The sequence below is a fragment of the Haliotis cracherodii genome, unplaced genomic scaffold (assembly GCF_022045235.1).
Source record: "Haliotis cracherodii isolate W230 unplaced genomic scaffold, xgHalCrac1.p SCAF_23, whole genome shotgun sequence".
Lineage (NCBI taxonomy): Eukaryota > Metazoa > Mollusca > Gastropoda > Lepetellida > Haliotidae > Haliotis > Haliotis cracherodii.
Window position 1 is genome coordinate 5,414,072 of NW_027266279.1, and position 25,328 is coordinate 5,439,399.

The window sequence follows — 25,328 nt, forward strand, 5'->3', positions numbered from 1 at the left end:
GTAAAGGTAGTATAAATTAGGAAGTTTTGTTAAAACAAGAAGAAATATTACTGAATAATATTACTGAATTTGAATAAGAATCGTTGCTCCTAAAAGGAGGTACATATTATAAATAATTTAAAAAGTGACCCGCACAGTAATTAGTTAAAAAACAAGCAGTGACCATAAATTTATATTTCAATATGGGTGCTGTGGTGGCCACATTGAATATCTGATTCGAGCAAACTCAGGTGTTATCATTGCTGGAGATAAGCATGTGAAATCAACGTCGCTGATCCGGTCGTTTCTGAGGAGCTGCATATGAAGACATGTTTTGATCACGGTCAAAATGCAAATGTCAAGCAAAAGTCAAAATGTGAAATATCGCGAAATAAAAACATACATTTTAAGCCCAACTACTATCAAGGCAATGTCAGCACAATTTGAAAGAAAACGGCTGAGTAAGAAGGTTTAGTTTTCAGCAACGTCGATGTGCAAATGTATCAAGGTAAACAACGACTGACTAAACACCCTCTTGAAGACGATCAGGGGTCATCATGGGGAGACACAAGCATGTGACATGACAGCTCTATTGTTCCAGTCCATTGATCTAGGGAGCAGTTGTTTACGCGGACATAAGGTCACATGACTTTGAGGTCAGGTGAGCTGAAAAGGCTTAACAAATATAAGGTATTTATTACCTACTTATGTGCATGTGTTTTATAGTGGATGACAAACATATACATAAGGAAAGTATACTCTAATGTTTGATGATGGCTTAAAATTTGACGGTGATGTATTTGTTGGGTATTACTGTTGTGTTTTGTGTAAAGTTGGCAATGCTTCGGTGATTATTTTTAGCCTAGTAAGGTGTTGATTACGTTTGAAATGTTTTGCTTATACTTTCTTTGTGGGCAGTTTATAGTTCTCCGTTTGTGAAGGGGCTGGTGTGTAAGGCAGTCCGTGTGAAGGAATTGCCTACAACCAGGAAAGAACAGCGGTTGTTATCATCTTTTATCATCCAAAACTGGCTCCCACAGGAGATATCGCTTGGATGAGATCAAGCGATATATACGCTGTAGATATCGCTGCAATGACATTACATCACAATGCTTTGCAGACCAATGTGACGTCATTGGTTACCATGACGTCACAATCAAATGACATCACTAATGGCTCTGCTACTGAAGCTGTTTGCAGTACTTTTTACACTGAAGACACTGCTAATTGCTGTCTACAAATTGAAAAAGTTGAAAGAATGATGTTGGATGATAAATAAAATCTCACCCTCGTGTCTTTTGATATCAAATATACCAACACTCGTTGATAAAAGTGGCAAAAATCCTCGGCAAGCCTCGGAATTTTTCCGCTTTTATCAACTCGTGTTGATATATTTGATATCAAATAACACGAGGGTGAGATTCTCTATATAATTGCCGCAAAACATTCATAATATCATTGGTGACACGTCTAACGGCTAAATGCTTGTGTGGTTTGTTTTCTATTTGGACACAGGGTTCTCAACTAATGCAGCCCCGCCTGTGGTATGTCAAAAAATGTAATATTACAACACATTATATGCAACATTTTATTTATTTCATATGAAATATAATTAAATCAATATACAATTCAAGTTTAAACATGATCATTTCTACAAAGACAGAAGTGTACAGGCACATATGGATTGATAAAGAAACATGTTGTCTTTGTTTATAAACTGTGAAAGTACTAACGGCGATTGAACGAGTTGAATTAGTCTACCATTTTATTAGGGGTATGAATACAAGTATATATTTTTCAGTACATGGCACTAATGATTAAATGTCGCATCCCTTCCTTTCTAAAAAATGATAAAAAGGAAGCCCTCAAACAGAAACAATAGGTGTCAAAAATCTTTCGAAATGTTAAAAAAGAAATGGCGAAATTTGATTAAATGATTTTTTCAGGCCCAATATAAGTCATCTATGTGTCAAAAATAGCATGAATATATATATGAATGTGTAACTAACTTAAAAGAAAAAATGTTCTTCGCCTAAGCCCTAATTATTGTTATAATTCGGAATCACATCCATCTCTCCTCGGAGGTTTTCTTCCATCATCTGTAAAAAGGCAACACCAATTCAAGGAATTTCCCAAATATTGGTTAAAGGTACAGGTGTATATCAGGTACGCATCAATTTATCTTCAGGGGCGCTCCGATAATATATATATATGCTTTCATACAAATCTGTTGAAATCTGTTAGTATTATGATGACATGAAGATAATATTTAATCACGTCATTGTCATCATTATGAAAGGACGTGTTCAATTTGTTTCCAGGGGCATTATTTTATGAACACCGCATTTTATAGACATATATCCTGTATCCGTTCATGTAGTTGTTTTCACAGTGTAATCTTGTTGCTATACTGGAGCTTGTTTCAGCAGATTATCGAGAAAACTGATGTTTTGAATTTAGTGAATATATCTTCACGGTGCTAAGGACACATTGGCTGTGCAGAGTTAAGTCCCTTAGGTGTGCCAACAACATGATCATGGCTTTGAATCCTGGTTCGCCCTAATTGTGTCTCTAGGTTTGTCGCCTCGAGCTTTCCACCCACACCCAGCTTACATGCCGTGATTTGATTGAAATACTTTCAAAACGGCATCAAACCCCAACTCACTCACTCACTCGCAATGCTTAAAGGTATGTTGGAACAATTCATTGTGTAGGGTTGCGTCTTTTAGAGTTTCCAAGATTCACCCTAAGTAATATCATCTTGGTTTGTCAGCACAATACCCGCGCTCACAGATTTCAACAAAGGTGTAAATGACAAGGACTTGCCACACTGATTAATCTGTTACCCATTCACTTTCAAAGTATCAATACTTTTAATAACAACAGAGTGTTCCTTCAAATCAGGCTCGGCAGCATTTGGATAGTTGCTGGTATCAAATTTCGTACGAATCATTTAATAAACTGGAGAGGGGTGGATAGTTTTCGTTCGACACAGAATATATTTTCGGTCACTGCCTCAAAACGTAACATTTTTTTCTCTGACAGGAAGAGAGATGTTTTTAAGGACGCATTGTTTTCACGGCATCCACGACCAAAGCGAACAAAATGTTGGAAAAAGCGAGGCAACGTTATCTTTTGACAGTATTTTCTCAAATTCCCCACACCACCTGCTTCAGAATATCAAATGGTCTGTCCGATAGTAGATATGACGGCAACAACGCTCGTACCTCTTTCTGTTTTGAGATGACGTCTTGTTTCGCCCTCACGTAGCAGAGCTTTGTGAAGGCGGCTTCTGTAGTCGTGTTCCAACCTTGGACCACCCCCAAGTCTTTGAGGCCCTGGTTAGCGAAAACAAGCAATTTGGCTGTGCAATGTAATTTGTCAGATATTCTCTCTCTCTCTCTCTCTCTCTCTCTCTCTCTCTCTCTCTCTCTCTCTCTGTTGCAGTGAGAAGCTGTTATTCAAGGGGATAGTTCATTGAGATTGGTAAGTCAAAGTATATTCAGAGCTCGCTTATTCATCATTAAATATTCAGTACTCCGTCTGTATGAAAGTGAGGTGTTCAAAGATTGGCCATTTTCGTAGTGTTTTTTAAAGTGTCCACACTCATCCCTCGGGATAGTTCTGTTCATATGTGAAGGGAGGTAACTCCAAATAAGGATATATAAAAATGTAGTATATATCTTAAAAGCGATTAAGAAATATGTTTGCGTTATTTTCAATTCAGATTGGGTGTGCATATTGTGAAAACACACAATTTATGGTTGATTCCATATCGATGTTAGATTCAGAAACAAATCTACGGAGTTTTGAAGATGTCTAAGGTTAAGTTATTCCTGAGTGGGTATGATTGTCCGCCGCTTTAACAATATCTAACCAATATTACGGCGGGAACTACAAAAATCGGCTTCACACTTTTTTGAGTCGAATCCGGGTATTCGGCCTCACGAGCGAACTCTTTAATCAATAGGCTACCCTACCGCCTCGCATGTTCTTGACCTCCCTGTTAATCGAGCAAGATACAACGTTGGCCAACTTCAGTGAACAATTCTGACCTTGGACGCTTCGTAGTCTGACGTCACTGACCCCTTCAGACACTGAGTCACGTTGACAAAAAGACGTTTTTTATCTTCTGTTGCTTCTTCGGTTTTCAACTCTTTCAATGCATCGACGACCGTGTTATCGATATTGCCGGTCCCAAATGTCAGCAGTACCACGCCACATAAGTCCTTCACGGTGTTCTTCACCTGTAACATCAATATACAAATGAACAAAACACAGAAGATATATTACTTACAGTGATTTAGATATATGGATTTCAACTTCTGTATTAGCGGCTACGACCGGTCGGGTAGCCAAGTGGTTAAAGCATCCGCTCGTCACGCCGAAGACACGGTTTCTATTCCACCTGTCTGAAGCCAATTGCTGGTGTCTACCGCCGTGATATTGCTGGAATAATACTAAAAGCGGCGTAAAACCTTACTGGCTCATAATGCTCCGCTTCAACACTCATGCATGTTACTCCAACATCCTCAACATCATATAAGGGTGAAGATGCTGTATATTTAAAATTTTAAGGCCTTGTCAGCATCCCAATCGACAGTAGATCTAAAGACGAACCCGTGAACTTTCACATGACTTTCTATGCGATAAGTGGGGGGTTGTGCTATAAATGTTATATTACAGAATAAATATTTCTTCGAGAAGCAAAAACTCTGATGATCGAGAAAAGCATACACTTAGATTACATTTGTTCACGTTGCCGAGTGCTTGCGTCCACGCGGACCCAATTTGTGCTTTGTGAAATATATGTCGGTGTACCAATCAGTATGTTGTCGTGCATCTATATTAATTAAATCAAAGCCATCAGAACTTTGTCGATAGTATCTCCCATAGTTTTATATAGGCTCACGAGTGCACTGGCTAAGAAGGGTTATTAATAGGGAGCTACTTGGTAAGATAATGTTAGACCATGTTTAATTATTTAGTTACTCGCAAAAACAGAAGCAGCCTCTCCAGAAATCATGACACACGATCCCGCTTTTCAAATGTGACAACATAGCTTTTCTTGACCAATGACAAGTGAGTATGGTTTTACGCCGCTTTTTAGCAATATTCAAGCAATATCACGGCGGGGAACACCAGAAATGGGCTTCACACATTGTACCCATGTCGGGAATCAAACCCGGGTCTTCGGCGTGACGAGCGAACGCTTTAACCACTAGTCTACCCGACCGCCCCTGGCCTATGACATGTCTACTACATCCTCATGGGAGATTACACCTCCTTTTAATCACATTACTTCCATTTTGGAATCATATGCCAATGACATATTGGAAAAACACATGTTTAATGCAAGGCAACTTTAAAAATATAACTATAAGAAGTCCCATGTACTATACTATTAGGAAAGTAATACGTACTTCTGGTTCAAGGACTTCACTTCTGTTTTGGAGAAACGCATGTCTAATTATAACAGAAACTCCCGTCCTACCAAACCTTATCCCGCCATACTAAATACCTCTTCAGCTATCTTCAACGTCACTTACCAAAACCAAAAACACAACGAAAACACAATGTTTTCAGGCAATGATCTCGAGGAAGATCTTTCTGTAAAGGTGACTAAAAAGGTGACGTTTCAAACACAAAAAGCGGCGGCAGTCTGAGTTAAACCTTAGAGGCTGCAGAGGTCAAGGTAACTACTGGGGTTTCCATGGTCGTTTCGCTGCGATAGTTTGGTGAAACGAGACAAGTGCACTACATTATTTAAATTTAAGAATGTCATTTCAATACGTGCCTGTTGCGGTGTCATCCCTGGGAAGATAACTAAAAGACCCACATCACTCCGGGGGCGCATCTTCTGAACACGCAGAGGACCTTCTGGCTTCTCCAAGACCAACTTTTCCTCAACTGGAGTGAATGAGTGAGTTGATGGAAAGACTGGGAGCGAGTGAAAGGCTGACACATACATGTATAAGAGTAATGTATACCGATTCCAGCACCAGCTACATCTGCATCACAACTTATCCTCATTTATCCAGTCACTCTTTTCTTATAATACCTTGGACAAATTGGCTACCATAGCATTGTTTTAAATCAGATACAAAACAAAAGACGCAACCAAATAGCCATCAAATCAATTTACAATAAGGATTGCGAGATATTGCGGGTGGGTGGGTACCAAGAAAGGGTTTCACACATTGTATGTGGTGAATCCAGGAGTTGGGATTATTTGCCTTTCGTGAGTTAAAAATGGCTTCATGACATTGCTGGACTTCGCATTCGGCCGTATGCATTCACTACCAAGGGGAGAACATAGTATGTACAAACACATGAAGTACTTATATGGTAGCTTTTATAACTGAATTAGTTTCTTCATTCTAAGACATGACTGACTGGGAACAGTTTTATGCGTAGTGAATCGGAAACTATTATTTGGAAGTAAATATAAATATCGAACCTGCCACCTTGCAATCCAGTGTCACAAGGGCGGGCATGTTGGGCGAGGCGTAGGCGTCAAGGTCCACACAGTCCATCTTGACAACGCGGCTAGCACGGAAGGCTTTCTTGTTGAAACACAGCAGCACCTGACAGAAGGACGGACGATATATGGTATGAGTGAGTGAGTAAGTTGTGTTTGACGCTGCTATGTTCTTTATACCCTCCAAAGTAAGGATTAATGGTGGGGCGGGGAGGGGTTGGGCAGGTGTATGTTTGTGTGTGAAGGGGTGTGTGTGTGTGTGTATGTTATTGTGTGTATGTATAATAGGAGAGAACATCAGTCTTGGAAAACCAATTCATATGAATACAAGTTTAAGATTGATCATGTGTCCTGGATCCACTTGTAACAACTCTCTTGCCGTTGGGCATATCTTGTTTTTGTATTTCGATCATGAGTAAGTGTCTTTGCTACTTTGAAGGGCTTTGCTGCCATGTCGAAATCAACACGAGCGGGTTTTGAGCTGATACACCAAAGTAGTTAATGGGTTGAATCCTGGATCCTAATTTTTCCTCATTTGGTTTCATTATGTTTACCCTTTTGTGTAAATAACTACATCTTAATCTACTCTAGTGTATAAATAAAGGTTTCTACCGATATAATATAATATGATATAATATAATATGATATAATATAATATGATATAATATAATATAATATAATATAATATAATATAATATAATATAATATAATATAATATAATATAATATAATATAATATAATATAATATAATATGTAATGTAATGTAATGTAATGTAATGTAATGTAATGTAATACACCGCTTATTAGTGCTGCGTTGTGTATCTCCTCAAAACAATGGTGTTTTCCTAAAAACAACACTTAGATGATATCAATGTTTATTCAGAATGCTGAGTAGATGTCATGAAACTGAAAGTCCTCATCCCAGCAAAGGTAACTCATCGGATTTCTGTATCTATGTTATTGTTAATGTTATTTCTTATGTTTGAATGACATATTGTTCTCAATAAACCGTAATGTGGAAATAGATAGTTGTTTGTTTTTATATTCAAGTTGCTAGTTCCGTTGCTTTCAAAGTGTGCAGTGAGGCCGTCTTATCCACAGTCATTTCTGAGACATTAATGCAAAGTTCAAGTAATTAAGTCCACTCCCAATTTTGCATTTGAAAAACTCTAGCGTCAATTTCAAGATTAACAGTACATGATATTCAAAAGCAGTTAAAGAACACCCGATTCTTCATGTGACAATGGTTAGTCATGAGAGAAAGCGATAGAGCGAGAGAGCGATAAAGAGCGATATTTCCCATAATGCCGTACATTTTTTCTTTAGGTTGATATTCAGTGATCCATTCCTATAATATTCACCGCTATTTTGCCTCTCATACCAAGACAAAACTGTACTTAAAATATACATAAAATATTAGAATGATAGCTGATTTAACATATGTTATAGATGATCATAGTAATGCACTTCATATTGTTATCAACGTTAACTGTGTAGCCACACTAAGTAGGATGTCTCTCTATATGTTTAGTTTACTCCAGTAAACATATCACATGTGTTCACACCATTTTCTCAGCGATGGGGACAGTGAGGTAACCTGGTGATAAGAGCGTTCGCTCGTCACGCTGAACACCATGAATGGTTAATCGTACTCTTCTTAGCTTCTTTTGAAAATTATATTTTTTTTTAACCTGATTTATTTAGAGCGTGTTGCCATGACCCGCCACGCGCTTTCGGCCTGATGGTCACATGCAACTAAATTGGGCTAAATCACACACGCACGCACGCACGCACGCACACACACACACACGCAAGCACACACACACACACGCAAGCACACACGCACGCACGCACGCACGCACGCACGCAGACACACACACACACACACACACACACACACACACACACACACACACCTCGGGAATGTCGAGCGTTGAAACGATGAGGGAACAGAGGAGGTTCTCCGGTCCGTCGCTCCGGGCGTCGAAGATAGATATCTGTCAACAAGAGGTAATATTTCTTAATTTGAAACAAATCCTCTACTCGCTAAAATAACAAAACCAATTATCGCTGAACTTAAAAAAAACACCCTTTGTATAATATTTGTACACTATATTGACCCAAGGCTCTGCGATGGCAAATATGAGGACCCCTCTGATAACAGACATGACGACCCTTATGATGGTAAATACGATGTCCCATCTGATGACATATAAAACAAGAATATGGTGAGTCAAAATTCAAACATCGAATCGGCATTGGTTCAATCATATGGCACATATGATGAACTCTGATGACATTATGATGATCTTCTGATGATATATACGTATATGATGATTCACTGATGACATATTATGATCTTCTGATACTGGTATGAAGATCTCCTGATAATATATATGAAGATTTTCTGATAATATATTTGAAGATCTCCTAATAACATATTTGAGGATCTCCTCATAACATACATGTAGGATGATCCTATGATGACATGAAAGGTGATCTTCTGATAACATACATGAAGATCTCCTGATAACATATATGATGATCTCCTCATAACATACATGTAGGGTGATCCTATGATGACATAAATGGTGATCTTCCGATAACATATATGATGATCGTCTGATAACGCATACATGTATGACCGGAGAAAGGGAGGTCCGGGGTTCGATCCTCGGCCGCGTTATACCAAAAGACGTTAAAAGATGGTACTTGTTGTTACCCTGTCGCTCGGCATTAAGGGGCTTAAACAAGGACTGGTCGGCTCGGAGTCAGTATACCGTGTCTGAGTGGCATATCCATGTTAAACTGCGGCATGGTATCTCAGTGAGCTAGCACTATATATCGGCATCAGTCCGGACTAGTACAAGCAGCCACACACGCGCACGCACGCATGCACGCACGCACGCACGCAAGCACGCATGCACGCACGCACGCACGCACGCACACACACACACACACGTGCATGCACGTCGCTATATAAGTGCAATTATCTTGGCCGCGACATTAAACCCAATATCACCTCACTTCACCACCTCACATACGTGTATGATAAGCTCTGATGACATACGAGGCATATGTGATGATGCTTTGATATCAGAAACATGTAGGATGATCCTCTGACGACAGCGCTAGTATGGTAAACTATGATGACATCTGTGATGACCCTGATGACATATATGATGAAACCTGATGACATATATGATGAAACCTGATGACATATATGATGGAACCTGATGACATGATATATGATAACACTTTGAAGATAAATATGAAAACTTCTGATGTCATATACGAGGACCCGTCCGATGACAAATATGAGAACCTGTCCCACGAAACAAAGAATTAATATACGATTGTATTTACATTGTAACTATGGCAGGTAATGGTTAAAGTTGTCTGTCCAATTCAATACATTTTGAGAAAACTAATAAGGTTATGTCAGGGTGTGGTCTTTATCTGATGATTATAGCTAGTGAAACTTCAGTGACAAAATATCTTTTGTGTTCCAAACATTGCACTCCGTGTGGATGCTCTGTAACCAACCTGTGCCCCAGTGAAGACGACTGGCTTACTGAGGTTCTCCAGCATGAAGGACAGGGCAGAGCTTGCGTAGGCCATTGTGTCTGTTCCCATGACAACCACGAAGCCAGTGTATTCTGTGTAATAGTCCTATAACATTGACAATGTCAACATAAATAAGTTGATGTCGTTTTACGCCGCTTTCAGAAATATTCATGCATGTTGGGAACACCAAGAATGTTTTGTTATTGATGACTTGTTGTTTGTTTGTTGTGTATTTGTTGTTTAACGTCGCACTCAGCAAAATTCCAGCTATATAACGTCGGTCTGTAAATAATCGAGCATTCCAGTGATTAACATCATGAGCATAGATCCACGCAATTGGGATACGATGACATGCATGGACCAAGTCAGCGAGCCTGACCACCCGATCCCGTTAGTCGCATCTTTCGGCAAGAATAGTCACCTTTTACGGCAAGCATGGGTTGCCGAAGACCTATCCTACCCATGATCTTCAAGAGACTTGTTATTGATGAATACCGTCGTGTTTTAAATCCGTTATGGGGCGGCGGTGGGTCAGGGGGAAGCCGATTTTCAACATTTCACGTATGGCGATCTAAAGGTAAACATATCATATTCAGTGTATTAAGTGTTCTGCTCCAAAAAGCGCCCCTTGACCAACTTCCAGATCAATATGAAAGTACCATGTATAAGGACTACATTCTAAAACTGAAACTTTGAATAACAGTCCATACTTTCTTGTATCTTCGAGAGAAAACAGCCCCGCAGAAGGTGTATAGTATCGCCCAGGAACTATCATCGACGTTTGAACTAAGTTTTATAAGTATTGCTCGATTTCTGAAAAAGACAAATGTAACTTGTTGTGTATACCTTTAATAGGCACCGGGGCCGTCGGGTAGCCTAGTGGTTAAAGCGTTCGTTTGTCACGTCGAAGACCCGGGTTCGATTCCCGACATGGGAACAATGTGTGAAGCCCATTTCTGATGTTTCCCGCCGTGATATTGCTGGAATATTGCTAAAAGCGGCGTAAAACCAAAGTCACTCACTTTAATAGGCGCCCCCTTTGTCAATGTTCTAAACGCCCACCACATATTACGGCAGTACGGTACATGAATTACCTTTATACATTCAGCGATCTCCTCCCAGTCACGTTCATTCATCTTTGATGAGTCAATAAGACGCTCAAACTCCAAAACATCGAGATCGACCTGCCAATTCTTGTTGTTAATCTTTGTCTTTCTGAAATTGTGATTAAACATGCTTCGGTCTTATATGTTTATCGGTTTCATACCATCCTACACCTTTAATTATACGTTACATTGATCAAGGAATTCGATATTAATATATCGTTAAAAAACACATACCATTATGAAAATCCGACACACTGACGCTTTCAAAAGTATTAATCATGGGCGAATTTTGTTAATAAGTTAACAATGAGTTCAATCGGTGTCATGATACTTGTAGATATACCATTCTCTATTTGCCAAAAAAAAAACACGCGTTCTGAGCAAATAAAACTGTTCTCGCCCATGATTTCGACAACTGGCTATTTTTTAACAATGTCATAAATTAGTGGAATGAAGTTAAAATGAGTTGAATTATGTGTCATGATATTTGTAGAAACGTTTATGTATTTTCAAAAGAAAAAGATGACTCAGGTAATGTTTGAATTTTGTAAATATCTTTGCCCGAGACTGGTCACAGCCCGGAGTGTTTCAAGAACTAAAATGGGACGTGTTACTGTTATTTCATGGCCAGATTCGCCCGAACTACATGTAGGACATACCCGTGCCCGTGGTGTTCCCTGGCTTGACCAGATCGGTTGATTCATTGGTACAAAATCTGCATGTTTGCATACCCTAACTAGTGTCTTCCGCCCTGATATTGCTGGAATATTGATAGACCGGCGTAGATAATGCACACTTTGTTAAGGTAGTCAATTTTTAAATTCCTTCCACATCAAAAAAGCATGCCGGAATTTTGGTGATAGTGGCCTCAGATTTTGTTGATTTGTTTGTTGTTGAACGTGGCACTCAGCAATACTCTGGCTGTATGACGGCGATCTGTAAATAATCGAGTCTGGCCAAGACAATCCAGTGATTAATATCATGAGCATCGACCTACGCAATTGGGATACGATGACATGCATCAACCAAGTTTTAGCGAGCCTGACCACCCGATCCCGTTAGCCGCCTCTTAAGACAAGCATAGTCGCCTTTTACGACAAGGATTGGTTACTGAGGACCTATTCTTACCCGGACCTTAGAGTGGCATTAGAAGCCCAAGTAACCGTTGTATCGAACAGATCAAAAACCCTACCGAATGTTGAGTAGTACAAGTAGTTTTCAGTACCTCGTTCTTAACCTTGTCATTGGCTTGTCACTGCTTGGGTTCTCAATGACTTCGAGGGGCACGACCCTGCTGAGTTCTTCGCTGACCTTAAATCGTTCCGCTGACGTTAAACCTAGTACATAAATGTAACGGAGAGTACGTCCTAGATCTGACAAATCGTAAGTAAACATAAACAAATGCAAAGGCATGTTTGTTTGTGGAACTGCATACATTCTACAACAAATACATGTCATTCTGGTAACAGGACACTGACAATGGATATTTCTGGGAACATATATATGTAACACGATACCATTTCAGACAGGCGTTACTGATTTTACTTCTAGCCATCTATATAATCAGGCAACAAACCTTCTTTGTTTACGATTTAGAAGTTTCGAGTGTGTTCAATACCTGTAAATTACACACAAAACCAAACACGTCAGCCATGGCTTTTGGGAGACAAACACACATACAGTTCGGTCATCGCTTCACAACATACATTCTTTTGCTCTGAATCCAGTAACCGAACCTTGTTTCACAACCCATTCTTTTCATTACACGCATTGCGTCTAACAAACAATATTTTGTTTTATAAAAGCCTACGGAAATTATTTTTCCAGTATATTTTGGGGCAAATTATTAAAGAAGTGTATGATATTTCCATCAAAGGAATATGGAAAATAAATAAATAAATAAAATATATAGCTGCATTTGCAGGTGGGATTATAATCAATATAGATGCTTTTGATGAAACTACATGTACATGGCCAAAGTTATGTAGCACAAAACAGTCTGTTCCCCCAAACGCTAAAACCTCTTTTGTCCTCAGGTTTTACCCACACATTCAATCGTTCACTGGACATGCTGTCAGTTCTTACAAAATAGGTGGATAATCAAAATATATTTCTTTGGCCCTACTTTCAAAGACCAAATGTTATGTTTTGTTTGTTTGTTGTTTAACGCCGCACTCAGCAATATGGTGGTCTGTAAAAAATCGAGTCTTGACAAGACAATCTAGTGATATATATCATGATCATCGATCCACGCAATTGGGATACGTAACGTGCATCAAGAACATCAGCGAGCCTAACCAACCGATTCCGTTAGTCGCCTCTGAAGACAAATATGGGTTCCTGAAGACCAGTTCTCACCCGGATCTTAACGGGGTTTTTTATGTTCTGTAGGGCCGAGTGCAAAACCTTGCTGAACAAAAATCCTTACCCCTGTCATAGTCCTAAAATCACTATAATTAACCCATAATTATAGTGGTCATATTTCAATAATATGTTTTGTATTTTACTCAATATTTTATCTTACAACTAGCTAAACCTAAATATATTTCTGTCGATAATGTTAGTCAGTTACCATGCACGTAACTGACCGTCACAAACCAGTGACTCCGGATTATCTAACTCAGCCAGGTGGCCAGGCTAGGGTTATGCCCCAGGCTATAACATGCTGTGTATGGCCGGACGCATGGTCATTTAAGTATCAGATAGGTGGAATATAAAGGATATTACGCGGTCAGTGTGCTCTGTAACTGTCGAATAATTGTAATTAATACGCCACGCATGTAGCAGATTTAGATCATAGTTTCAATATTAGGTAACTAACGCATTCTACAGAAGGCCTGAGTCCCTATATATACGGAGTCCAGTGGCAGATACTTCACTCTGCCACGAATAAAGACGTAAAGGGACTCAGCAGCCTTCTCTCTGTTTTAAGGTGATAGCCGAGTAATCAGCTCTACCAAGTTAATTCCCCCACTATCTTGGCTATTGTGACGTAGCAAACGGGACCACGCCCACACAAGGCAAAACGGCCCGAACGCAAGCTACGTCAGTTGATGGAGATCAAAGTTTCCGGTGCTGATGAAAGGCAGAACACAGAGAACAGGATGAGGCTGCAGTCTTTCAGTCTTGACTCGTTGTAACCCTGAGTTACCAGGCAGAGTCATCATCAACAACAGCTCCACATCACAGACGCCAACCTCTACAATACCAACATCACCAGCAACATACACAACGTCAACATCAACGGTACCAACGTCAACGTCAACATCAACATCAACATCTACGTCAGTATCAACAACCGTATCAACGTTATCAACAACATCCTCAACAGCAGCTACTCGAAGTATTTCCTCCACAGCTTCAAACACAAGCATGGCCATGTCACATATTCAGCTTCCTAAATATTCCGGTAAGCAGGATGCAAATAACTGGTGGTCAGATCTAGAAACTTGGGTTAAACTCCAAGGTACTGATCAAGACAGAGCGTGTTTAATGTTGAACTTCCTCTTAGAAGGACCAGCCAAACAGTGGCATCATGCCTTGAGTGACGATATCAAGTCAGACTGGAATAACTTGAAACAAGCTTTCATTACTAGATTTCAACCATCAGGACAATTTGATCTGTCGTTATTGGCAATCAATCAGCAACCTGCTGAATCAGTATCAGATTACATCAGTAGGTTACAGCAGTCCACCTCTAGTAAATCCATACCAGTCGACATCTTAGTTGCCATAGCTGTGAATGGTCTGTGCCCTTCCGTCAGACAATGGGTCTATAACAAAGAACCCAAAACACTGGAAGAAGTGCGTCAACATGGTGAACTAGCGGCCAAGTCATACCTCAGCATCCAACAGCCAGATCAAGCTAGTCTCACAGACCAGGTGACTAAGCTATCAACACTAGTGATGTCACTAATGGAGAGCCAACAGAAGCCTTTGGCAGCAGCAATGTCAACACAGCAGGGGACGCTTCATGATGACTGTCAGCGAAGAGTCAGGTTCCAGTCACCACCTCGACTTGATGACTACAGCTCAAGACAAGGTCATCAGTCATCTTATGCCAGTCCACAGTCGCAGCACAGGCCACGTGACTTCAGACGAGAGCAACTCCGACCATCCAGCAGAAACAACAGAGAAAGATGCTCAGGATGCGGTGGGTATTGTTCTCAGCGTAATTACTGTCCCCATCGGCATAACATTTGCAATGTTTGTAGAAAGAAAGGTCACCATACATCTGTATGTTACCAGGTTCTTCTGTCTAAGATAGATAATAAATAGGGACGCGTGCCTGATTCCAAGGATCCACCTAGAATCAGGCACCCATTCAAACAACCCAAACAATCTGACCCACCCACTAGGCATACTACCCCTACTTCCCCATCCTTTACTAACGCTAAACAACATCATGTATCTCTTGTAGCCCCATTATCTAAAAACACCATTCAAGTTAAGGTCAGACAAGTCAAAACAACAGCATTGATAGACACTGGAGCAACAATCAGCTGTGTTCATATGAAATTTCTGAAGAAAATAGGACTCACTGAGTCTCACCTTCAGAGATCTCATCTAACAGAGATTATTGGTGTAGGAGGAGAACGCCATCCTGTGTTAGGTTTAGTCACTCTACAACTTAACATAGGCCATGCTTCTTATTCACAAAATTTTCATGTCTTCGAATCATTACATCATACCATCATTCTTGGTTTAGACTTTCTCCAGTCAAACCATGTCAAAATTGATCTATCAAACCGCACTGTTCACCTGCATGATGGTTTAATATCCGTAAGCTTGGTGGATGCCAATGCAGGGTTTGCTAGACCTCGCAAAACAGTTCAGATTCCTCCCCACTCCCAGGCTGATATTCCTGTTAAAATCTCCCGTTGTGAGAGCAACAGAGTATTGCTACTGGAACCATTTCCTGGCTTAGAGGCACTCCCACTCCAAGGAGCCAAATGTCTCATTCAAAGTGCCAAGGGTAGACCATGTATGAGGTTTCTCAACCCAACTGATAAACCTGTCACACTTCGTTGTCAACGAATAGTAGCCACAGCATCCATCATTGACCCATCTTCTGTCCATACATTGGAATCTGAGCCAATCTTAGACCATCCTTCAGTCAACACTGCAGTCCCTTCTAGCCCATCAAAACTAAGTGCTAACCTGAATTTTGACCTGAGTGACTCAGATCTCACAGAGACCCAGAAGCAACAGCTTGAGTGCTTCCTGTTGTCTCAAAGATCTGTTTTTGCACGAGAATGGTCAGAGCTAGGCAAAACACATCTGCATCAACATAAGATTGAAACAGAGCATACCCGTCCTGTAAGACTCCCCTTCTACCGCCAGTCAGCTTTAGTTAGAAAAGAATGTGCTAAGCAAATTAAAGAAATGTTAGACGCAGGCATAATAGAACCAAGTCATTCTGAATGGCATGCGCCAGTAGTCATGGTCAAGAAATCTGACAACAGTTATCGATTTGCGGTAGATTATCGAAAGCTTAATGCGGTTACGAAACCAATATTTTTCCCTCTTCCACGCTTGGAAGATGTCATAGATGCTATTGGTGAAAAACATGCTCAGATGTTCTCTGTTCTTGATTGTGCAAGTGGATTTTGGCAGATACCACTTCACCCAGAAACAAAACATAAATCTGCCTTCATCACGCAAGATGGCATTTTTGAATTCAATCGTCTTCCTTTCGGTCTCAAAAATGCACCAGCAGCATTTCAGCAAACCATTTGTTCTGCTCTTCAAGCTATGAATTGGAAACACATTTTAATATATGTTGATGATATCATAATCTACAGCAGAACATTTGAAGAACACTTACATCATCTGAAATGTGTTTTTGGCAAACTTAAAGAAGCTGGTCTTACCTTAAAACCAAGCAAATGTAGATTTGCAGCTAAGAGAGTAACGTATTTAGGCCACGTCTTCAGCAAAGATGGAGTAGAAGTTGACAAATCAAAGGTAGAAGTTGTTAAAAGCATCCCTTCTCCCAAAAATGTCCATGACATCAGACATTTCTTGGGTCTTGCAAGTTACTACCGCAAATTTGTCCCAAATTTTTCCCGCATAGCATCACCATTATATAACTTGCTTCAAAAGGATGCCACCTTTAATTGGTCAGACGAGTGTGAGCAGGCACTTAACAAATTGAAAGCATGCCTAACTTCAGCCCCTGTCTTAACATATCCAGATCCCAATAAACCATTCATTCTTACAACAGATGCTTCTACCTCAGCCATAGGGTATATCTTAGGTCAACGAGATGCTTCTGGCCAAGAACATGTCATCTGCTATGGTGGCCGTGCCCTTCATGCTGCTGAGAAGAAATGGGGCATCACTCAACTAGAATGTTTGGCTGTATTAGAAGGCATTAGAACTTTCAGGGTGTATCTCACATCTCAGAAGTTTAAAGTCTTCACAGATCATCATGCTCTGAAATGGCTTAAGGACATCAAACAGGAAACAGGTCGTCTTGCTAGATGGTCTCTCATGCTGCAGGAATATGATTATGAGATCGAACATAGAGCAGGTAAAGCCAATACAAATGCTGATGCTCTCTCTCGCATTCCATATCCTGCACAGATCATAGAACCTGTCACTGATGATTTCCCTGTACCACCAGTCCCCTCTATCAACTACACCTCAGCCACCATCCAGTCAAATCATCATCCAATCCAGCATTCATATGCTGAAGTGGTTTCAGCACCACCCGCAAATCCATCATCAACAACCCATCACCAGATTGCTAGTCAGCTCACTGCAGCAGATAATGACTATGGGATATCCCCTGAATGTTCAACTTCAGAAAATCCTCATTTATCTGGTCAGAAGGCTATAGCAACTTCTTTAGCATCGTCGATAGATCTGTATGTTGAATTCTGTTATCAAGATGAAATTCCATCAGGACCATCAGTTCAAACAATTGGAACTGATATCCCGGAAAACAATCTTGCAGAAAGACAGCAAAGTTCACCAGATTTCAAGCCTATCATTGACTTTCTAGAGAATGGTGAGATTCCCTCTCATTACACTGATTCTCAAGTCAAAGGTCTCCAAGGTCTCTCACAGGAGTATGATCTATGTGATGGCATCTTGTATCATTTCTATCTGCCAAAGCATAGAGGACACAAAAACGGACGTCACCCAATGGTTACACAACTGGCAGTTCCTATTTCTGACAGGAAAGCCCTGCTTTATGCTTACCATGATTCAAAAGCAGGTGGGTGCCACTTTGGTCGTGATGCTACCCGTCAGTCCATTTTGACCAAATACCATTGGCCAGGCTTGTACCAAGATGTTGAAACATACATCAAATCTTGTGAAGAATGTCAAAAAAGCAAACGTTGGGCCCATTCAAAGCCAGCTCCAATGGTACCAATGCCTATTGAAGACAACTTTTCCAGGTTACATGTTGACATCCTTGGGCCTCTTCCTCAAACAAAGGATGGGCATAAGTATGTTCTTGTAGCTGTGGATTCATTCTCAAGGTGGATTGAAGCATTTCCATTGCACACTCAAGATGCTGTGGAAGTAGCAACAAAACTCTTTAATGAGGTCTTCACAAGGTACGGTGCACCTCGAACTCTAGTCACTGATAGAGGTCGCCAGTTCACATCAAAGCTGGTCAATGCTATTTGCGAAATCTTTGAGGTTAAGCACCACTTCACATCGTCATACCATCCTCAGACAAATGGAATGGTTGAACGACGTAACAGTACAATTGCACAAGCCTTAAAATCTTACTGTAAGACTGACCAATCCAACTGGGCTGATATTCTTCCATGTGTTCTCATGTCAATGCGAAACACACCGTGCCAATCAACTGGTTACTCACCACACCATATGCTCTTTGGCAGAGAGATGTGTCTTCCATTTGATACTACACTCACACCAAAGCCGACACTTGGTAAAAATGCAGAGACACATCTCCAGCAGCTCATCGACAATCTGAAGGTTGTCAAATCTATTGCTCGCGACAACATGTCTGTAAGTCAACAGATAGACAAGGAGCATCAAGAGCTAAAAGCATCAGAACCTTCATTCATGTTAGGTCAACAGGTGCTTCTACACAGCCCTGTAGTCAAACAAGGACTTTCCCCGAAGTTGTCCCAATCATGGACAGGTCCTTATTATATCACAGACATTGGTCCAAACCACACCTTCAAAATTCACAGATGTTCAGATGACAAAGAACATAAATCTTTGGTCCATGCCAATCGCCTGAAACCCTATGTCCTCAGAGGTAATGTTGCACGGCATGTTGACGCATCAGGTTCTTCTGCACCTACATTGGTTTCAAGCAGAGCACAGGAACTGTTACCAGATCCTCCTGCACAAACTTTGCAAGGCAGTCCTCCACTAGAATCACCAGTCTCTAGTGAAAAGCCAACTGCAAAAGCAGATGAAACTGTGCCATCAGAGCACAATCACAAGCAAACAAAAGATCGCAATCAAGATCAATTCTATGATGTTGAAAAACTCTTGAAGTACAAAGACATCAATGGCATACGCCATTTTCTTGTCAAATGGGTTGCGCATCCTACACCAACATGGGAGCCACACCATAATATAGGACAAGGACTTATCAGAGACTTCCACGTGCATAAAACACAGGCTGGACGCAGTCGTAAGCACAAACGATCACACAAATATTTTGTCTAATCTCTAATAATATAGTTATCCTTGACTTTGATAGTACCTGGCAGTTAGTTTCATTGTGAGTGGTTAGATGTTGTCGACAAACCTGCAGGGCCCCCTGTGTTATTAAGTGCTAGAAGGATGATAGTTGCAAATGTCATCTCTTCAAACCCGTTGTCAACACTGATCTACCTACTTGATCTTCTCTCAGAGTTGTCAGATTCACTTATCTATTATTATAGATTATGCTGTTATAATGGTGTATATTTCAAAATCGAAACAAACTTTATGTCCAAATATGACACTATTTGTCCACCTTCATCCCATAACTATTTCAAAACTTTAAGCTTAATAGAAAAAACAAAAAACAATTAACTGTGTATGAACTGTTACTCATCCATGAACTAAACCGATACATATACATGTATATGACCTCTTTCATCAAGTAAAGTTTTCAAATTGCTGAATTCCTGCTGAGAACAATACTCTACATGTTCTATTAAGCCAGATGTTGCTAAAACTGTTGTATTATGCTTCATTATGTTGTACCTTTTTGGGTTCTCATAACAGAACAATACTCTGTCATAACATGTTCTGTTTGGTAGACTATTGTGCACATATTGTATTCTTTTTTCAATACCTATTTTATGTTTGTTACCATGACAAATGGATATTGTATCTTTCAGTAGCACTAATTCCATGTAACATATATTTTGTGCTTTTGCGGTCAAAAGCTTCCCACAGCGGAGGGATATTGTCATAGTCCTAAAATCACTATAATTAACCCATAATTATAGTGGTCATATTTCAATAATATGTTTTGTATTTTACTCAATATTTTATCTTACAACTAGCTAAACCTAAATATATTTCTGTCGATAATGTTAGTCAGTTACCATGCACGTAACTGACCGTCACAAACCAGTGACTCCGGATTATCTAACTCAGCCAGGTGGCCAGGCTAGGGTTATGCCCCAGGCTATAACATGCTGTGTATGGCCGGACGCATGGTCATTTAAGTATCAGATAGGTGGAATATAAAGGATATTACGCGGTCAGTGTGCTCTGTAACTGTCGAATAATTGTAATTAATACGCCACGCATGTAGCAGATTTAGATCATAGTTTCAATATTAGGTAACTAACGCATTCTACAGAAGGCCTGAGTCCCTATATATACGGAGTCCAGTGGCAGATACTTCACTCTGCCACGAATAAAGACGTAAAGGGACTCAGCAGCCTTCTCTCTGTTTTAAGGTAAGATAACATTATTTTCTTGTTAAATTCTCCTTGCCTTTAACTTATATGATATCCTGTGCAAGCGACTATATAATTACCATGGTTTGTAATATTTAAGAATAAGTTATATGTCATTCATTATATACCGCAAAGTAACTTGAATGTTAATTGTATGTGTGTATTTATATAGATGTTAGTAGATTAATTCACTTGTACATTAACTGTTGATATGCCAAGTGATAGATAAAGCCGTACATTACATAGAATGAGAAAGAGTACATTGTGGTAAATACCCGCGGGTAATCTCACGTAAATACCGTCTCATGCGAATATTGGCCATGCTACGTCTATCATTTGGTTAAGCATTTACGGCATTGAAATTATACATTATGTTAAATACATTTGTATGTAAATACATGAGTAACGCAAGAACGCCGTAAATGTAAATGTTAACAGTTCCTGTATGAAATGTTGTAGCTAGAATAACATGAAATACCTCCCAGTCACTTATTATTCACAATTCGTTTTTGTACCTTATTTATTAGAACAGTCCTGTTAAGAAAGTTTAAACGAGTCGCTATCAATTCATGTATGGTTGTCAATTATATATTTAATGTAACAAGTCATTGACTGCATCTATCTTGTAATGTAATATTGTTTAAATATCTCTCTATATATGAAATTACACTCTGCCACGAATAAAGACGTAAAGGGACTCAGCAGCCTTCTCTCTGTTTTAAGGTGATAGCCGAGTAATCAGCTCTACCAAGTTAATTCCCCCACTATCTTGGCTATTGTGACGTAGCAAACGGGACCACGCCCACACAAGGCAAAACGGCCCGAACGCAAGCTACGTCACCCCCAAGACGAACAAAACTCCCTGCCCCGAGAAATTAACAAGACACAGTTCGCATACTATAGTGAAATATATCCGTCATGCTTTTATTGACTTGCATTTGATGCAACTTGGTAAAGCGGCTTTCCCCAATCAACGAAAACACAAATAATTAGGAATATTCATACACCCCACTATTTAAAAAAAGAAAGAAAAAAATTGAGTTAACGCTGAGAATGTTGTGATAATTACATTTCTATATTTCTCTTCTTTTCTAGATTTGTCTTGCTGTAGGAATTGCAAATGTGCATTGTTGTAAGTGTACGGAAGAAGGCAATCTTGGATGCGATAGCTTGTACCTAATTCTGTTTATGAAAATTATAATGTGTTAAACTGGACACTTGGTACATTTGATGCAAATCCAGTGGAAAGTGTAAAAATATCAAATCTATCCAAGTCGTGTTTCTAACAGACATTTAGATTGAACCATACACTTCAGTGATTTCTTCAAAGATGAAATTCAAATATACTCAAAGTAAAAATAGTTTATCATTACACCTTTTTTCAAACATGCTTCAGAGGTGTGGGATAATTGTGGTGTACAGTATGCACACAAACGGAAACCACTGCAACTTGAACCAGAGCGAAGAGTACCAATGTGTATATCGAGAGAGTGTGTATCACGAAACTAAATGGCAACAGGTATTTTATCGAGACGAATTAATTGTACCTGAACATTCTAGAAAAAATAATTCTGCTACATATATTGCAAATATTTTGGCTTGACTCACCCCCCCCCCCCCCCCCCCCCCCCCCCCCCCCCCCACCCCCGTCAAGTCTCAGAATCATATTATGTCATTCTAATTTGGGAGCAAAGCCCAAAATGACGCAAGGCCATGGAGTGCACAAACCATGTATACCCCGTTTTGAAAGAAACTGGGGGAGAAAATATAGCGTGAACAAAAAGATATCAACATCTGTTATGATTTTAAACTTATACTGATAGTCAAATAAAATGCCCTTTACTCAAAATGTAAGCATCGCATACACAACATATAAATTGTGAGAAATTCTTAAGTATTTTGACTGGTTCCTGTGAACATTATTTACGTTATGTCTGAAAACTGATATAATAATAAAACATCATACCGTTTTCCCCCTTCAATCATTCCGAATGTCCCTCCTGTATATATAACTAAGGTTCTGTGTGAGGACTCCATGCCTGGCCGTGCTGCTCCCTGACGAGTTACTGTCTGACTGTGTGCTGGTAAACACACTTTATATACCGAAAGTATATCTCTTCCTCGAGAATTTCTCGTTTCAGGGAAGGGAACACGTAAGCGCTATTTGAAACGACCATTCCAGCAGGTATTTGTTCAGAATGCTTCTTTTCGGTGTATTACCAAACTCCTTCACATGCACCCTGACCTATCACAGTCCGCTCCGCACCTCCATATTCCCCCTCCATCTCCACATCCACCGCCATGAAATAAAACCACTCAACCCTCACACATCAACCCCATCATTCCATGACACCCAACTCTCCACATCCGAAACAATCTCGTACCTCCACATCTACCCCCACCCAGCTTTCCATATCCCCCAGGCCACAATCACCTCAACCCACCCTACACATTTCACCCTCAGCTTTCCATATCCCCAATACCACAATCACCTCAACCAACCCTACACATTCACCCTCAACTTTCCATAGCATTCACCTCAACCCACCCTACACATTCACCCTCAACTTTCCATATCCCCAATACCACAATCACCTCAACCCACCCTACACATTTCACCCTCAGCTTTCCATATCCCCAATACCACAATCACCTCAACCAACCCTACACATTCACCCTCAACTTTCCATAGCATTCACCTCAACCCACCCTACACATTCACCCTCAACTTTCCATATCCCCCAGGCCACAATCACCTCAACCCACCCTACACATTTCAACATCAGCTTTCCATATCCCCAAGACCACAATCACCTCAACCAACCCTACACATTCACCCTCAACTTTCCATATAGCCCAGACCACAATCACCTCAACCCACCTTACACATTTTACCCTCAGCTTTCCATATCCCCCAGACCACAATCACCTCAAACAACCCTCCACATTTCACCCTCAGCTTTCCATATCCCCCAGACCACAATCACCTCAACCCACCCTACACATTCACCCTCAGCTTTCCATAGCATTCACCTCAACCCACATCTACACGTTGACTCTCACCATTCCACATCCACTCATCCCACCCCACGACACCCATCATATCCATCCCATCATCTTCACCCACCCCAACCACCCACATCCATTCCTACATATCCACCCCCACCATTCCACATCCACCCTTCCCACCCCACCACAGTCATCACACCAACCCCATCACCTTCACCTCATCCCACCACAACCCCCAAAATCCATTCCTACATATCCACCCTCACCATTCCACATCCACCTATCCCACTCCACCATGTTCACCCCATCCCACCACAGCCACCCAAATCCATTCCTACATATCCACCCTCACCATTCAACTTCCACCCATCCCACCACACTCATCACACCCACCCCATCATCTTCACCCCACCCCACCACAGCCAGCCAAATCCATTCCTACATATCCACCCTCCCCATTCCACATCCACACTCACCATTACACCCATCCGACCCCACCTCATCCATCCCAGCCAGCATCCCTTCGCCCCCGTTTAGGGGGCACGGGTGGCCCAGTCGTCTAAGGCGCCGCGATTCGCTGTGCAGAGTTGCGTCCCTTGGACACGCCAGAAACCTATGATTGTGGGTTCGAATCCCGGTTCGCCCCGATTATGTTTCTAGGTTTGTCAGCACCATACCCGTGCTCGTGGGTTTCACCGATGTGGTAAACGTCTGAGACCTGCATCACTTCGGGCTTTCCTCCCACATTAAGCTGACACGCCGCGATATAACTGGAATACTGTTAAAAGCGGCGTTAAACTCAATTCACTCACTCGCCCCCGTTTAATCCACCAGTGCAATTGGGTCATACGACTGTTTACGTGCAACAGAATCAGATTGATATTTGTTCCTTTCCCCTGCCCTGAATTCAGAATTCTCGAGGAATTGTAACGTCAGGGAAAAGTCAATCTCTCGCGCTTTTATCGCCCATGTGACACCGTACCTTACACACTCATAAGTGTCTAGACGTTATCAGTATGTGTTTGTATGTTTGTGTGAGCGATTTTTTTTTTGCATTGGTGTTTTTTTTAAATTTCTCATTTTCCAATCCAGTATTTCCTTTTTATTTAGCACAAATAATTCCGATTTTATATCTTGCAAGACCATCCACCATGTACAGCTGTGGTTCCGTATCCCTTTCTCGTTTATATCGTCTTTTCTACAACCTTGGGGCTACGGATCATCACAAAGAAAATTTTCGAATACAAATCGAGAACCAAATCCTTTAGGGTCTTTGGAAAACAAGTT

The 25,328-nt window shown here is 40.6% G+C and overlaps 1 pseudogene; it reads right to left on the reverse strand.

Moving 5' to 3' along the window:
• Positions 1-1,565: 1,565 nt before the first annotated feature.
• LOC139471637 (L-asparaginase-like) lies at positions 1,566-23,393 on the reverse strand (annotated as a pseudogene).
• Between the last annotated feature and the right edge of the window lie 1,935 nt (positions 23,394-25,328).